This window comes from Cicer arietinum, chromosome 5, assembly GCF_000331145.2.
Source record: "Cicer arietinum cultivar CDC Frontier isolate Library 1 chromosome 5, Cicar.CDCFrontier_v2.0, whole genome shotgun sequence".
Lineage (NCBI taxonomy): Eukaryota > Viridiplantae > Streptophyta > Magnoliopsida > Fabales > Fabaceae > Cicer > Cicer arietinum.
In genome coordinates, this window is record NC_021164.2 from 10,624,537 (window position 1) to 10,633,179 (window position 8,643).

The following is an 8,643-nucleotide window of genomic DNA, read 5'->3' on the forward strand; positions in this document are numbered from 1 at the left end:
CGAGGACCAGGAGACCTTTATAGCATTCATCTCCAAAATTTATAACTGTTTTACGGGATCCTCGCCAAATTTTAAAAACTATCGATCGTCTGGTCTGAAAATACGAATTTCGATTCATTTTTGTTGGGTGGTACGAAAATTGCCCAAAAAGTCCAAATGAAATTGAGGACCAGGAGACCCTTACAAAATTCTTCTTCTAAATTTATAACTGTGTTTTAGGTTTTGTGTCAGATTTCAAACACTAGGATTAGTCTTTTTCGAAAAAACGAATTTAGGTCCATTTTGGTCAGGTGGTATAAAAATCGACTGAAAAGTCAAGATTTAATCAAGGGCAGAGAGACCCTTATAGCATTCTTCTCCAAAATTTATAATTGTGTTTTGGGTTCTGTGCCAGATTTAAAACACTCATCATCGTTTTGTTCGAAAATACGAATGTCGGTCCATTTTAGTCGGGTGGTACGAAAATCGACCGAAAAGTCCAGATAAAATCGAGGGCTAGGAGACCCTTATAGCATTCTTCTCCAAAATTTAAAACTATGTTTCGGTTTCTACGTCAGAATTCAAACACTAGCCATCGTCTTGTTCGAAAATACGAATTTTGGTCCATTTTTGTCGATTGGTACGAAAATCTCTCGAAAAGTTTAGATGGAATCCAGGACTGGGAGACCCTTAAAGCATTCTTCTCCAAAAATTTTAATTGTGTTTCGGGTTCTGCGTCAGATTTCAAACACTAACCATCGTCTGGTCCGAAAATACGGATTCCGGTCCATTTTTGTCTGGTGTTAAGAAACTTTCCCAAAAAGTCCAGAACCAATTGAGGACCCAGAGACCCTTATAGCATTCTTCTCCAAAATTTATTATTGTGTATCGGGTTCCGCGTCAGATTTCAAACACTAGCCATTGTCTTGTCCCAGACTACGGAATTCGGTCCATTTTTGTAAAGTGGTACGAAAATCCCCCGAATAGTCCAGATGAAATCGAGGATCGGGAGACCCTTAAAACATTCTTCTCCTAAATTTATAATAGTGTTTCATCTAGTCCTAATAACAGATTTCCGTCCATTTTTTCGAGGGGTAAGAAAATTCCCCGAAAAGTTCAGATGAAATTGAGGACTTGGAGACTCTGATAGAATTCTTCTTCTAAATTTAAAACTGTGTTTCGGATTCTGCGTCAGATTTCAAAAATTCTTCTTCTAAATTTAAAACTCTGATAGAATTCTTCTTCTAAATTTAAGACTCTGATAGAATTCTTCTTCTAAATTTAATACTGATTTCGGTCCATTTTAGTCGGGTAGTACGAAAATCGCCCGAAAAGTCTAGATGAACTCGAGCACCGAGGGACCCTTTTAGCATTTTTCTTCTAAATTTATAACTGTGTTTCGGGTTCCGTGTCAGACTTCAAACACTAACAATCGTCTTGTTCGAAAATTCGGATTTTGGTCCATTTTAGTCGGATAATACGAAAGTAGCCAGAAAAGTCCAGAAGAAATCTAGGACCAAGAGACCCTTATATCATTTTTCTACAAAATTTATAACTGTGGTTCGTGTTCAATGCTAGATTTCAAACACTATCCATAGTTTGGTCCGAAACACAGTTAGATTTCAAACACTAGCCATAGTTTTGTCCGAAAAATACAATGCTAGATTTCAAACACTAGCCATAGTTTTGTCGAGGGGTATGAAAAATCGCCTGTAAAGTCCAGATGAAATCGAGGACCGAGAGACCCTTATAGCATTCTTCTCCAAAATTTATAACTTTGTTTCGAGTTTCGCGCCAGATTTCAAACACTAGCCATTGTCTAGTCCAAAAATATGAATTTTAGTCCATTTTTGTGATACGAAAATCGCCCAAAAAGACTAGGTGAAATCGAGGACCAGGAGACGCTTATAGCATTCTTCTCATAAATTTATAACTGAGTTTTGGGTTCCGCCTCCTATTTCAAACACTAGCAATTGTCTTGTTTGAAAATACTGATTTCGGTCCATTTTTGTCGGGTGGTATGAAAAACGCCTTAAAAGCCCAGATGAAATCGAAAACCTGGAGACCCTTATAGCATTCTTCTCCAAAATTTATTACTAGCTTATAGGTTCCGCACCAGATTTCAAACACTAGCCATCGTCTGGTCCGAATATATAGATTTTGGTCCATTTTTGTCGAGGTGTACGAAAATCGCCCGAAAAATCCAGATGAAATTGACGACCGAGAGACCTTTATAGCATTCTTCTCCTAAATTAATAACTGTGTTCGGAGTTCCGTGTCGGATTTCAAACACTAGCCATCGTCTGGTCCGAAAATACGGATTTCAATCCATTTTACACGGGTGGTACGAAAATCGCCCAAAAAGTCCAGATGAAATCGAGGACCAGGAGACCCGTGTAGCATTCTTCTCCAATATTTATAATTATATTTAAGGTTCCGCGTCCAATTACAAACACAAGCCCTCGTCTGGTCCGGAATTACTGAATTTGGTCCATTTTTGTCGGGTAGTATGAAAATCCCCTAAAAAGTCCATATCTGTGTCAAATTTCAAACACTAGCCCTCGTCTGTTCCAGAAATACTGATTTCGGTCCATTTTTGTTGGGTGGTATGAAAATCACCCGAAATGTCCAGATGAAATCGAGGACCGAGAAACCCTTATGGCATTCTACTCCAAAATTTATAAATGTGTTTCAGGTTCCGCGGGAGATATCAAACACTAGCTATCGTCTGGTCTGAAAATACAGATTTTTGTCCATTTTTGTCGAGGTGAAGAAGAAATTGAGGAGAAAAAGATTCTTGTAGCATTATTGTCCTAAATTTATAACTGAGTTTCGGGTTCTGCTTCAAATTTCAAAAACAATGAATTTCGGTCTATTTTTGTCGGGTAATACGATAATCGCCTGAAAAGAGGAGATGAAATCGAGGACCCGGAGACCCTTATAGCATTCTTCTCCTAAATTTATACTTGTTTGGTCCGGGAGACCCTTTTAGGTTATGTGCCAGATTTCAAACACTTGCCATCGTCTGGTCCAAAAATATAGATTTCGGTCTTTTTTTGTCGAGGGGTAAGAAAATCGCCTGAAAAGTCCAGATGAAATCGAGGAACGAGAGACCCTTATAACATTCTTCTCCTAAATTTATAACTGTGTTCCGAGTTCCGTGTTGGATTTCACACACTAGCCATTGTTTTGTTGAAAAATACGGATTTCGAGGACCGGGAGACCCTTATGTCATTCTTCTCTTAAATAAATAACAGTGTTTTTGTTTTCGGGTCAGATTTCAAACACTAGCCATCGACTGGTCTGCAAATACTAATTTCCGTCCATTTTTTGTCGGGTGGTATGAATATCGAGAGACCCTTATTCATTCTTCTCCAAAATTTATAATTGTGTTTCGGGTTCCGTGTCAAATATCAAACACTAGCCCTCGTCTATTTCGGAAATACTGATTTCGGTCCATTTTTGTCGTGTGGTATGAATATCGCCGGAAAAGTCTAGATGAAATGAAGGATCGGGAAACCCTTATAGCATTCTTCTCCAAAATTTATAATTGTATTTCGGGTTCTGCGACAGATTTCAAACACTAGCTATCGTATGGTTTTAAAATACAGATTTTGGTCCACTTTTGTAGAGGGGTGCGAAAATTGCCCGAAAAGTCCATATGAAATCGAGGAGAAGAAGATTCTTGTAGCATTCTTCTCTTAAATTTATAATTGAGTTTGGGGTTCTGCATCAGATTTCAAACACTAGGCATCGTCTGATCCGAAAATACGAATTTCGATCCATATTTGCCGCTAGGTACGAAAATCGCCTAAAAAGTCCATATGAAATCGAGGACCGGGAGACCCTTATAGCATTCTTCTCCAAAATTTATAAACGTGTTTTGGGTTCCGCGTCAAATTTCAAACACGGAAAGTCCAGATGAAATCGAGGACCAGGTCACCCTTATAGCATTCTTCTCCTAAATATATAACAATATTGCGCGAAAAGTTCAGATGAAATCGATGTCCGAAAGACCCTTATAACATTCTTTATCTCAATTTATAAATGTGTATCGGGTTCTGGATCAAAATACAAACACAAGCCATCGTCCTGTTCGAAAATACATATTTCGGTCCATTTTAGTTGGGTGGCTCGAAAATCACTCGAAAAGTTTAGATGAAATCGAGGACCTGGAGATCCTTAAAGCATTCTTCTCCTAAATATATAACAGTGTTTCGGGTTCCGCGTCAGATATCAAACACTTGCCATCGTCTAGTCCAAAAATACAGATTTCGTTCCATTTTTGTTGAGGTGTATGAAAATCGAGGACCGAGAGACCATTATAGACTCCTTCTCCTAAATATATAATTCAATTTCGGGTTCCGCGTCAGATTTCAAACACTAGCAATTAACTTGTTCGAAAATATAGATTTTGGTCCATTTTTTCTCGGGTGGAACGAAAATCACCAGAAAAGTCCAGATGAAATCGAGGACCTGGAGACCCTGATAACATTCTTCCCCAAAATTTATTACTGGTTTTTAGATTCAGCGCAATATTTGAAACATTTGCCGTCGTCTGGTCTGAATATATAGATTTTGGTCCTTTTTGACAAGGGGTAAGAAAATTGCCTGAAAAGTCTAGATGAAATCGAGGTCCGAGAGACCCTTATAGCATTCTTCTCGTAAATTTATAACTGTGTTCCAAGTTCCGTGTCGGATTTCAAATACTAGCCATTGTTTTGTTCAAAAATATGAATTTCGGTCCATTTTAGTCGGGTGGTACAAAAATCACCTGAAAATACCAGACGAAATCGAGGACCAGGAGACCCTTATAGAATTCTTCTCCTAAATTTATAAATATGATTCAGATTTCATATAATACCACTAGTTTTGATAAAAAAAGTTCTGATAAAAGCTTCACAACGTCAGATTTCAAACACTAGCCATAATCTTATTCGAAAATATAGATTTCTTTCCATTTTTGTCGGGTGGTACGAAAATCGAGAACCAAGAAACCCTTATAGCATTCTTCTCCTAAATATTTAACAGTATTTTAGGTTCCACATCAAATTTCAAACACTAGTCCTCTTCTGGTCCGAAAATACATATATTAGTCCATTTTTATCGAGGGGTACGAAAATCGCCGGAAAAGTCCTGATGAAATCGAGGACCGAGAGACTCTTCTAACATTATTCTCTTAAATTTTAACTGTGTTTCGAGTTTCGCGTCAGATTTCAAATACTATCCATCGTGTTGTTTGAAAATATGGATTTCAGTCAATTTTTGTCGTATGGTAAGAAAATTGCCCTAAAAGTTCGGATGAAATCGAGGACCGGGAGACCCTTATTGCATTCTTCTCCTAATTATATAATAGTGTGTCGGGTTCCACATCAGATTTCAAACACTAGCCATCCTCTAGTAAGAAAATACAGATATTAGTCCATTTTTATTGAGGGGTACGAAAATCGACAGAAAATTCCAGATAAAATCGAGGACCGAGAGACCCTTACAGCATTCTTCTTCTAAATTTATAAATGTGTTTCAGGTTCCACGTCATATTTCAAACACTAGCCATCATCTTGTTCGAAATTACGTATATCGGTCTATTTTAGTCGGGTGGCACGAAAATTGCCCTAAATGTCCTCTCCTAAATATATAACAGTGTGTCGGGTTCCGCGTCAGATTTCAAACACTAACCATCCTCTAGTAAGAAAATGCAGATATTGGTCTATTTTTATTGAGGGGTACAAAAATCGATAGAAAATTCCAGATAAAATCGAGGATCGAGAGACCCTTATAGCATTCTTCTTCTAAATTTATAAATGTGTTTCATGTTGCACGTCAGATTTCAAACACTAGCCATCATCTTGTTTGAAATTACATATATCGGTCTATTTTAGTCGGGGGGCACAAAAATTGCCCTAAATGTCCAGATGAAATCGAGGACCAGAAGACTCTTATAGACTTTTTCTCCTAAATTTACAATTGTGTTTCGGTTTCCGTGTCAGATTTCAAACACTAGACATAATCTTCTTCGAAAATACTGATTTCGATCTATTTTAGTCGTGTGGTCCAAAAATTGCCCGAAAGGTCCAGATCAAATTGAGGACCGGGCGACCCTTATATCATTCTTCACCTTAACATATAACAGTGTTTCGGGATCCGCGTCAAATTTAAAACACTAGCAATCGTCAAGTTCGAAAATATAGATTTCGGTATATTTTTGTCGGGTGGTATGAAAATCGCTCGAAAAGTACAAATGAAATCAAGGATCGAGTGACACTTATAGCATTCTTCTCAAAAATTATAACTTCGATTCAGTTTCCTAGTCAGATTTCCAACACTAGCCAACGTCTGGTTTGAAAATAAAGATTTTGGTCCATTTTTTTCGAGGGGTACGAAACTCTCCCAAAAAGTTCAGATGAAATCGAGGACCGAGGATCCCTTATAACATTCTTCTTCTAAATTACAATTGTAGTTCGGTTTCTGCGTGAAATTTCAAAAACTAGCCATTATCTTGTTCGAAAATACGATTTCCAATCCATTTTAGTCGAGTGGTACAAAAATTGCTTGAAATGTCCAAATGAAATCGAGGACCAGGAGACTCTTATAACATTCTTCTCCTAAATTTATAACTATGTTTCGAGTTCGACGTCAGATTTCAACCACTATCCATCGTCTTGTTCGAAAATAGGGATTTCAGTCCTTTTTGGTCGGGTGTTAAGAAAATTGCCCTAAAAGTCCAGATGAAATCGAGGACCGGGGCACCCTTATAGAATTCTTCTCCTAAATATATAATAGTGTTTCGGGTTCCGCATCAGATTTCAAACACTAGCCATCGTTTGTTCCAGAAATACTAAATCGAACGAAAAGTCCAGATGTTTCGGGTTCCGCATCAGATTTTAAACACTAGCCATCATTTTATTCAAAAACACGGACATTGGTCCATTTTAGTCAGGTGTTTCGAAAATCGCAGGAAATGTCTAGATGAAATCGAGGAGTAAGAGACTCTTATAGCAGTCTTCTCCTAAATTTATAAATGTGTTTCTGGTTCTGCATCAGATTTCAAACACTAGCCATCGCCTTGTTCAAAAATACAGATTTCGGTCTATTTTTGTCAAGTAGTACGAAAATCGCCGAAAAGTCCAGATGAAATCGAGGACCGAGAGACACGTATAACACTCTTCTCCTAAATATATAACAGTGTTTTGGGTACCGCGTTAGATTTCTAACACTAGCCATAGTCTATAACAAAAATATAGATTTTTGTCCATTTTTGACGAAGGGTACGAAACTCGCTCGAAAAGTCCAGATCAAACCGAGGAGTGAGAGTCCCTTATAGCATTCTTCTTCTAAATTTATAACTGTGTTTCGGTTTTCGAGTCTAATTTCAAACAATAGCCATCTTCTTGTTTGAAAACACTAGTTTCGGTCCATTTTAGTCGGGTGGTACGAAAATAGCCCGAAAAGTCCAGATGAAATAGAGGACCAGGAGACTCTTATAGCATTCTTCTCCTAAATTTATAATTGTATTTCGGGTTCTGCATCAGTTTTCAAACACTATCCATCGTCTTGTTCGAAAATAGGGATTTCAGTCCTTTTTGGTCGGGTGTTAGTCCAGATGAAATCGAGGAACGAGAGACCCTTATAGCATTATTCTTCTAAATTTATAACAATGTTTTGGTTTCCGCGTCAGATTTAAAACAATAGCCATCATCTTGTTCGAAAATACGAATATCGGTCCATTTTAGTCAGGTGGTACGAAAATCGTCCAAAATGACCAGATGAAATCGAGGACCATTTTTGAAATACAGACTTTGGTCCATTTTTGTCTAGGGGTACGAAACTCGCCCAAAACGTTCCAATGAAATCGAGGACCGAGGGTCCCTTATAGCATTCTACTTCTAAATTTATAACTGTGTTTCGGTTTCCACGTCAAATTTCAAACACAAGCCATAATCTTGTTCAAAATACGGATTACGATCCCTATCAGTTAGGTGGTTCAATAATCCCCCGAAATATTCAGATTTCGAACACTTGCCATCACCTTTTTAGAAAATACGCATTTCGGTCCATTTTTGTCGTGTACTACGAAAATCCCCGAAAAGTCCAAATGAAATCGAGTACCAAGAGACCCTCATAGCATTCTTTTCCTAAATATATAACAATTATTCAGGTTTCGCATTAGATTTCAAACACTAGCCATCATTTTTTTTCAAAAAGACGGATATAGGTCCATTTTAGTCGGGTGGTACGAAACTCGACCGAAAAGTCTAGATTAAATCGAGGACCAAGAGTCCCTTATAGCATTCTTCTTCCAAATTTATAGTTGTGTTTCGCTTTCCGCGTCAGATTTCAAACAATAGCCATCATCTTGTTCGAAAATACGGATTTCGGTCCAATTTAGTCTAGTGGCACGAAAATCGCCCGAAAAGTCCATATGAAATCGAGGATCGGGAGACCTTGATAACATTCTTCTCCTTAATATATAACAGTATTTTAGATCAGATTTCAAACACCAGCCATTGTCTGATCTGAAAATACAGCTTTTGGTCTATTTTTGTCGAGGGGTATGAAATTCTCACGAAGAGTCCAGAAGATATCGAGGACCGAAAGACCCTTATAGCATTCTTCTTCTAAATTTATAACTGTGTTTTGGGTTCCGCGTCAGATTTTAAACAC